This window comes from Zingiber officinale, chromosome 3A, assembly GCF_018446385.1.
Source record: "Zingiber officinale cultivar Zhangliang chromosome 3A, Zo_v1.1, whole genome shotgun sequence".
NCBI lineage: Eukaryota > Viridiplantae > Streptophyta > Magnoliopsida > Zingiberales > Zingiberaceae > Zingiber > Zingiber officinale.
In genome coordinates, this window is record NC_055990.1 from 153,788,334 (window position 1) to 153,796,822 (window position 8,489).

General features: G+C 33.0%; 1 long non-coding RNA gene across 2 annotated transcripts; it reads left to right on the plus strand.

Moving 5' to 3' along the window:
* Positions 1 to 4,032: 4,032 nt before the first annotated feature.
* LOC122054146 lies at positions 4,033 to 6,729 on the plus strand. 2 transcript variants are annotated; one of them, XR_006132583.1, is made up of 4 exons: positions 4,033 to 4,172; positions 4,275 to 4,435; positions 4,940 to 5,013; positions 6,454 to 6,729. It is a non-coding gene; the product is annotated as an uncharacterized LOC122054146 (long non-coding RNA). The 2 variants fall into 2 exon arrangements; XR_006132582.1 differs by having other exon boundaries at positions 4,033 to 4,435.
* Positions 6,730 to 8,489: the final 1,760 nt, after the last annotated feature.

Here is an 8,489-nt window from a genome sequence, read left to right on the forward strand (position 1 = left end):
AATAAAATCTCATTAATGTTTTGAACTTTAAGTATGTACAATAATCAAAATAAAAAATATTTATCTTTATTATCAAATAAAGAGTAATAAAATAAATATAGACTCTCACTAGATGAGGTCTTCTTCAATAAGAATGACTCCCATATCCACAACATACGCATGAAACACCTTAGGCACAAAGCCTTTGGTGAGTAGATTGACCAACATAGAGTCTGTGCTGATGTGCTCTATCATGACCTGATGACTTTGAACTTTTTATTTAACCACTAGAAACTTGATGTCGATGTGCTTAGAATGTGATGAACTACGGTTGTTCTTTACATAAAGTTATGTAGCTTTATTATCATAGTAGATCCTCAATGGTCTGTCAATGCTATCAATGATTTGTAATGCTGTGATGAAGTTCCACATCCAAACCCTGTGATTGGATGCTTTGTAGCATGCTACCAACTCTACTTCCATCATAGAAGTGGCTACTAGCATTTGCTTGTCACTCTTCCAAGATATAGCCCCTCCAGCAAACATGAAAATATAATCTGAAGTGGACCTCCTGCTATCCAAGCATCTAGCAAAAATCGGAGTTTGAATATCCAATTACCTCCAGGTGATCCAATCTCCGATATGTGAGCATAAGTCCTTTAGTTCTTTGTAAATACTGCATCACTCTCTTAACCACTGCTTGTGGCATAGTGGTGCGACCATGAGCAGTTGTTCTCCGTGGCAACGATCACAACAGTCAGAGGAGATCACGACCTGTGTGTCCCGACGTGCCGAAGGAATAATGGAGAAGGCAACAGCGACAGTAGATCACATCGATAGAGGTGCGCGGCAGCCTTCGTCGGGCTGCAACACGACATTGGCAACTTGCATAGAGGTTCGTGGCAGTGGATTCAGCGGCGATGTCATAGTTTTTCATCTAGAAACAACTCACGGTGATTTAATAGTCAGCAGTGGCATGAGTGCCGGAGACGTTGGCGACGACGTTGGTGGGAAGAAAGGGTCGGAACAATCAGCGAGGTGAGTTTCTAGGACATCGCGTGGTAGCCGAGAGAAGACCCGACGTTCAGCATGCGTGAGCCCGGTGAAACTGGAGCTTCACCGGTGTAAGGTGGTGACGCTGGGAGTCAGTGGCCACCGCTAGGGATGGCGGCGGTTGTAAGTCAACGATTGCGGCATGCGTGAGGTGAGGGAGGCAGCGCCATGAAGATGAATAGTAGGGAGAAAGGATTGATAATAAACTTAGGTTTAGACAATTAAAGTCTAGGTTTATATTTCAATCAACTCCTACTTTAATTGGTTATTCAAAATAGTCCTTATATATTACCCATTTATCCCCGTAAAGATAACAATGACTCAATAAAAATTTAGAAAAGTCATAGTAAATCTCTAAAATTCATATATACTTATTTTTTTGGATAAATTATCACTAAAATATATTTATTTTCCTTAATAAATTTAATTATATCACATTTTAATCATTTTACATCTTCATCTTTTTTTATATATTACAATTAAACTATCATTAAATATCATTCACAATTGTCTCATGCAGTGAATTTTAATCAATTAAAACTATTCTGATCTATTAATAATTGATATCATCGTGAGTTTAAGATTGTTAATCGATTAAAAAAAATTTAATTAATCAAGATAGCTTTAATCGATTGACTGATCGATTCCAATTGTTTTTATCATGATTACAGCTTAGGAAAAATTCTTAATTGGTTAATAGTAAGATTTTATCGTGACTCAAAGCTTTCAATCAATTGACAAAATTATCAATCGATTGATCTAATTGATCAAAATTGATCTCATGCTTGATTTCAGTCATGCTAATCAATTGGCGAAATTCACCAATTGATTGATATTAACTGAATCAGTTGAGTAATCAATTCGGCTCGACTCTATTCATAATTTTAAACTTGGTAATCAATTAACAAATCAGGCCAATCGATTGAGCCTATTGGGGTTGCAAGGTTACAAATATAGTTCCACATTGAAAACAAATGGGAAAGATCATGGGCTTATAAGGAAAAGATATCTCTATTAGTATGAGGTATTTTGGATAGAGCCCAAGAGCAAAGCCATGAGAGCTTAGACCCAAAGTGGACAATATCATACCATTATGGAGATATCTAAATTTTTTTGGTCCTAACAATTAGTATTAGAGTGAGGTCACTTTTCACTGGACTAACTACCGAAAGAAGCACGAGCCAGAGCCATGATCCAAGATTGAATCATGTGGGTGAAACCTTGAACGAAGTAGAGGAGATCTTGAGCAGGTTAGTTACTTGATGCTTGAGGGGAGGCCCTGAGATCGAACCATGTAGGTGAAACCTTGAATGAAGTAGGGGAGACCCTGAGCAGTTTAGTGACTTGATGCTTAAGGGGAGGCTCTGAGCAGGTCAAGAGTGACCCAGTACTTGAGAGGGGGGCCTTGTAGTCCTTTGTTTAAGGGGGGATTATTGGAGTTGTAAAGTTGCAAATATAGTCTCACATTGAAAACACATGAAAAATATCATAAGTTTATAAGAAAAACATAAAGGTCTTTTGGATAGAGCCTGAGAGCAAAGTCATGAAGGCTTAGTCCCAAAGTGAACAATCTTTGTGTTCTTCGAAGAACTATGCAAATCATGGGAAAGCAAGACTTTTCTAGATTTTCATACCAAGAGTTTTCAACGATCAAATATGGTATATACTAGTAAATCCTAATCTAGCATCAACACAATAAATCTAAGAAAAAACTCTAACTTTATTGCCATGAAAACGATGAAACATAGCCTTGCTTTGATACTACATGTTAGTTCTTGGAAAACTTAAGCCGCATGAATTCTAAAGCACGAAGAACTCACATATAGGAAATACGAGAACAAGAAGATCTAGTTTAATTAATTAAACATGACATAAGAAAGTAATACATAAACATAAAAATAAAGAACCTGATTGAAGAGTCATTCTTATTTTTAGCGTCATCTAGAAATAATCCTTGAGCAAGAAGAAGAAGAAAAAGCAAAATGAAGAAATCTTCCAAGAGGCTTAGGGGATGATAGCACCAAAATGCTCTAGGTCAATGGCTGTCAAGATTATATCTAAACCCTTAGAGATCAATTCTTATATAGGTAATCAATCCATTATCAACCCATAGATAATAACAAATTGGGCTAAAAGGTTCTACACATTAAACTCACATCTGATAATCCGAAATCTAATAAACTTAAGTTAGATATTTTAATGGATTTAATCTGTACTCATGCGCATAACTTATAATTAATCCCATCAATTAAAGATAATAACCAACTAGTCATTTACTTATTTATTTAATTTATAGATATTAGATATTTTAGTGCACACACAAGAGGCCAAGTTATACATGTATCCATTTCATAGTAGTCTAGACATAAGATTTGCTCTACATACACTAGAGCAAATTCATCCGCACACATATTCTTACACTGTAATAGTAGAATATAACTAGCAATGAAGCATAGCTTTGAGGGTGGCATTACATCGATGTGGGTCATGGTTAGAGTTCATTGGTGCAGTTAATTCTTTGTCAAGTGATTGATCACCAACTACTTTGTTGGTTTCTACTAGCTTTCTCTCCTCGTTTCATTTTTCACTAACAACATTGGAATTAGTACCAGAAAAAAAAGTCTTTTATTTAAAAATGGAGTTATAAACATTCTATAGGATACTAATTAAAAATGATTATTATTATTTTTTTTAAAATATCATATTACCCCTTATAATGACATAGTTTATAAATATCATTATGTTACATATGTATAAATATATTAATCCGGAGGCCCATGGGGCCGATCGTACAACTTTTCGATTTATCTTCTGACATATGGTTATGGAGCTGATCATATAATTTTCTGATTTATCTTTTTACAGATGATCATGAGATCGACTGTGGAGCCACGGATTCCACCTTTTTATTATAATGTATAAACATATTAATAAACTTTTTAAACTTTTATGACCTAGAATTTCCCTTCTCGATGCTGATCCTTTCCTTTTGCTCTCCGTCTACGTAACGACTAACGACACGGTTTCCTCCCTCTCCACAACACCGCCTTCTTTCAGTAGCAAGCTTTCTTCCCTCTCCGTAGCAAGGAAGAGCGAAGCCTGAGATATCGAGTTCCTCCTCCCGATTCTGTACTTCGAAGGTTTGGATGCAGCTTTTCTTGCAGTGGATTGATGTCTCATTTGATTCTAATTTCTCCCTGTTCTCTAACGCCTTTTTTTGGGTTGTAATCTTGTTTGTTAAGGTTTTTGTAATCACTCACTACAATGGATTCATCATCTCCGAACCATCTAGAGTTCGATTATTTGTTTAAGCTGTTGTTTATAGGCGATTCTAGCATTGTTAAAAGCCGCCATCTTCTCAGATTCACTTCGGACTCCTTCGAAGATATTTTCCCTACAATTGGTGCGCTTTCGGTTCTTGACTCTAATCCTTTTTCCCTCTTTGATAATTAATGGGAAATCGAGTCTTTTTTATCCTATTATACTGGAATGGGATGAAATTTATTGTTGTTTCATTGACATTTTGCTATTGCATTCATTGTTTGTCGATATATATAGAGACTATGTGACATCACTTTACAACAATGTCTCTCTTTCTTGAGGATTTATTCATTATCAATTCTGGGACTGCTAATGTTGTTTGCTTGTTGGAGTGAGAAAAAGTTTCATGTGAATAGAATTGGAAAGCGGAGACATTTTCAACAAAATATCTCAGTTTTCTAGATAATTTGTCTTCAATCTTTATGGTATGTATTCACTTTGATAAATTTTAAGGAATTGTATTTCAAATTTTATACTTGCTCTTTGTTTGAATCAGGAATTTGCTCAGCCATCTTTTGCATGATTTGGTTGATTTATTTTCTTAGTTGATTTTGCACTTAAGAATCCTTGTGTTTATATTATGTAGGTGTTGATTTTATAGTAAAGATTGTCAACATTGGGGGTAAAAGGTTGAAGCTTGCAGTCTAGTCTAGGATATAGGTAAAATTACTCACTGTTGATGCCATCACAATCATTTCTAATTTTCCTCTGGTATGTTCAATTTCTATCAGTTTGGCATTTAGCAATAACACTTCCTTGAGAAAATAATGATTTCTTTGACTTTGAGGAACTCCTTAATTGACTTACTTTACCAAGAAAATCCACATTGAAATACCAATTGGTATTGAATGAGTCCTTTACCATAAAAAATTTGATTCAAATCATTTACAACATGAAGTGATGAAAGTGAGTGGGACTTACTATGGCCCAAGTAACACATGGTGTTGAGATGTAGGCATCTTGAAAAATCATGATTTATACTTGAAGAAGCCACTAAGAACTTTTGTGTTATGCAGAAAGCTGGATTCATGCTTTCCTACAACAATTGATTGCATTTGATCATTAATACTATAGTATAATACCATGATTGCAAGTTAAATATGATGTAGATTGCACAAAGTCAGTTGTTGTTCGGGACTTAACTATTTAATGTGGATAAAAACCTCACTAATTCAACCACCACTAAAAGACACGTGTATGTGACAGATAGCTAAGTATCCAGATGAGTGAAGAATTGATTCATTAGTTCTTGTTTGAAATATGTATTCATTTCATAGATCCTGAATAACATTGTGTTTTGATAGGATCTGGTTTGCACAAATTTGTGTTGTATTTGGGTCCCATATTACTTTTTCCACTATCAAAGTCACGAGCTTCCACCTTATTTCATCTCAAGAGCATATAAATTTTTTTATTCTTTACCATAAATCACAATCCAAGTTCCTGTGACAGTTTGACCTCACTCTTCCTTGGTCTCCGGTCTCTATTGAAACATTTTTTCTATATTTTGTCTACTTTCTCTCACACGCATATTTTTCTTTATACTTTCCTTGAAGGTCTTTCATCTAACTATTAGGCTGTTTTTCTGATTATGCATGATTCTAGTAGTATTATTGAAGGAGTTTTCATTAGTTTAATCATGAATATTTTTATTCTAAATAATTTTCCTTTTTCATCAACAATATTTCCCTATAATTGATGTTATTCTGCCTCTTGAAATACATTGACCTTGTTTTCATTTTTATTACAGTTGTGATATGCTTTATGCTTCTATGAATATAATTTCCAGTACATTAGTTTTGTCATTTTTTTAGAAAGAAGGAAGGAGTGTGGATGTTGTCACTTCTTAGCATAGTTATCAAAATCATACGATTTACAATTCAAATTATACTCAAAATGGATCAAATTGTATGAGTCAATCATTTGGTTGTCTCATTTGACATGACTCAAACCGATTCAGTAAATTAATTCCCAAATATGAAGTTAGTCATTACTTAGTTCTAATCAAACACAAAAAATTATGCACAATCTTCAATTTGCATGCACATTTTATTGTTAGATTAATTCATTTGATTTTCTTTGACAAAACATGCAACATAGCAAGCTTGTCGAGAAACAAAATAGAGTTGGAGGAACCGGATGTAGTGTCAACAAAAGGAAGATGGCTTGATATATGCTTTTCTAAACAAAATGGAGTTGGAGGAACTGTGCATTTGTAAATACTTTTAGCTAGTTTGGGCTACTTTTGGAATCAATACTTTACATTAATATTGCATTTGTAAATTTGACACAAATGATTATTAGATGAATAAAAATTTAGTGACATGTGATGAATGAATTGTGATGATGTGATAAATTGTAATGAATTGTGATGATGTGGTGGATGAATTGGATATAATTTTTTTGTATGGTGGGTGAATTATGATGATGTGTAAATTTTGAATTAAAATTATATATTTTGAATAACTGATATTTAATAATATCATTATAGATAAGTTACGATGATATTTTAAAATAATCTTATAAATTATCTTTCCTGATATTTTCAATTATCAGTATATCTTTAGAATTAAGACATTTTGAAGTTATCATAAATATTTTATAATGATATTATACAAATGTCAGGAATATCAGAGGACCTAAGGTGACATCTCATTTCAATATATTTTTTTTTGATAATATCATCATAACTTTAGTGTCAGTAAAAATATATTATAAGGGTGTTTATGTGTGCCCTTAAAGAGCATTATTTTAGTAGTAAACTAGAGACAAACGCATTGATGTTAATGTATTCCTTTCGTTTGTTGGTCGCTTGAAGAGAGAAGGGTAATGGTTTGCCCTCAAGATGCCTAGTTACTATTATGGTTTTTGAGATCATAAGCACACAGAGTGCGAACAAAGTTAGGACAAGTGAGTTCTTCATTGCTTAGTGTAGCTGCACATATGAAAAGTGTAGCTGCACATATGAAAAAACATCAAAAGTATATGTTTTGTTAGTTGATTATATGCTAGTCTAGTTTATGAACATATATCTTATGTAAGTTTAAAGGAAATTAAAGAAGATATAAGCCAATAGATGAAAAAATTAAGAATTTTGAAAGTTGATTACCTTGTATTCCTTTCCTATTAATAGGGTTGAGATGTACTACATGTATATATTAACGACTAGATTATTAAAATAGATAAATAAATAAATAAAATGAACATCATAAATCTAGTGATACCTTTTCATTGTGCTCATAATGTAACAAATTGTGTATAACACAATAAGTGCGGTATGACACTGTGCTGGGGCATCAACCACACTAACGAAGTGGAGAATATAAATTTATCCCTTATTTCCGTTGAAGGTCATTATGTTCTCTTTCATAATGTACTTTAATATCTTTAGTAGTATTTGAAATGTACATTAATATAATGTAATTAATGTAATATTGATTCAACTCTATTGGAATTGAGAAATAACAAATTTCCTTATGGATGACTTATACTAACTAGGACAAATTTATTCAAATCAAGGCAATGGTGCATTTCTTTATTGTTGTAGATGAAGTTGATTATGCCCTTGTAATCATGGATGCAATTTTTAAGGTAGCTTTTCATAGTTTTAGCTAGTTTCATAAGCCAAATTAAAGAGCATTAATATACTAATTAGGATAGTACCTTTTTCTTGTATTTCCTTCAAGGTTTTGCTTTATTAAATTAAGGCGAAGCATGATGCCGCCTTGTTCTTTTGGTATTATAGAGCCTTCATTCAAGGTGAAAAGGTGACAAAATGAAAGTGAAAAGAATCACCAATCACTTCAATAAAAAAAAATCAATTATATAACCTCATGTATGCAGTTTTCTCCCAAGTAAAATTATACTATTCATAAGTTCATACAATTAAATGGTATTTATTATTCCTAATAGCTTCTATCATTCTACACTTGTCTATAGAATGCAAAGGAATTCACAATACATACCTATGTATATGATCTAGATTGTATAGGTTCAACTCTTTCAAGGATATTGTGAACTACTTGAACTACATCACAATAGTTAGGAACGGTTACTACAGAAAATATTTATTCAATAAAAGACAACCATTTTATGTTAAAATTATTAATTTTTTTTTACTTTTTACAATGATTTTA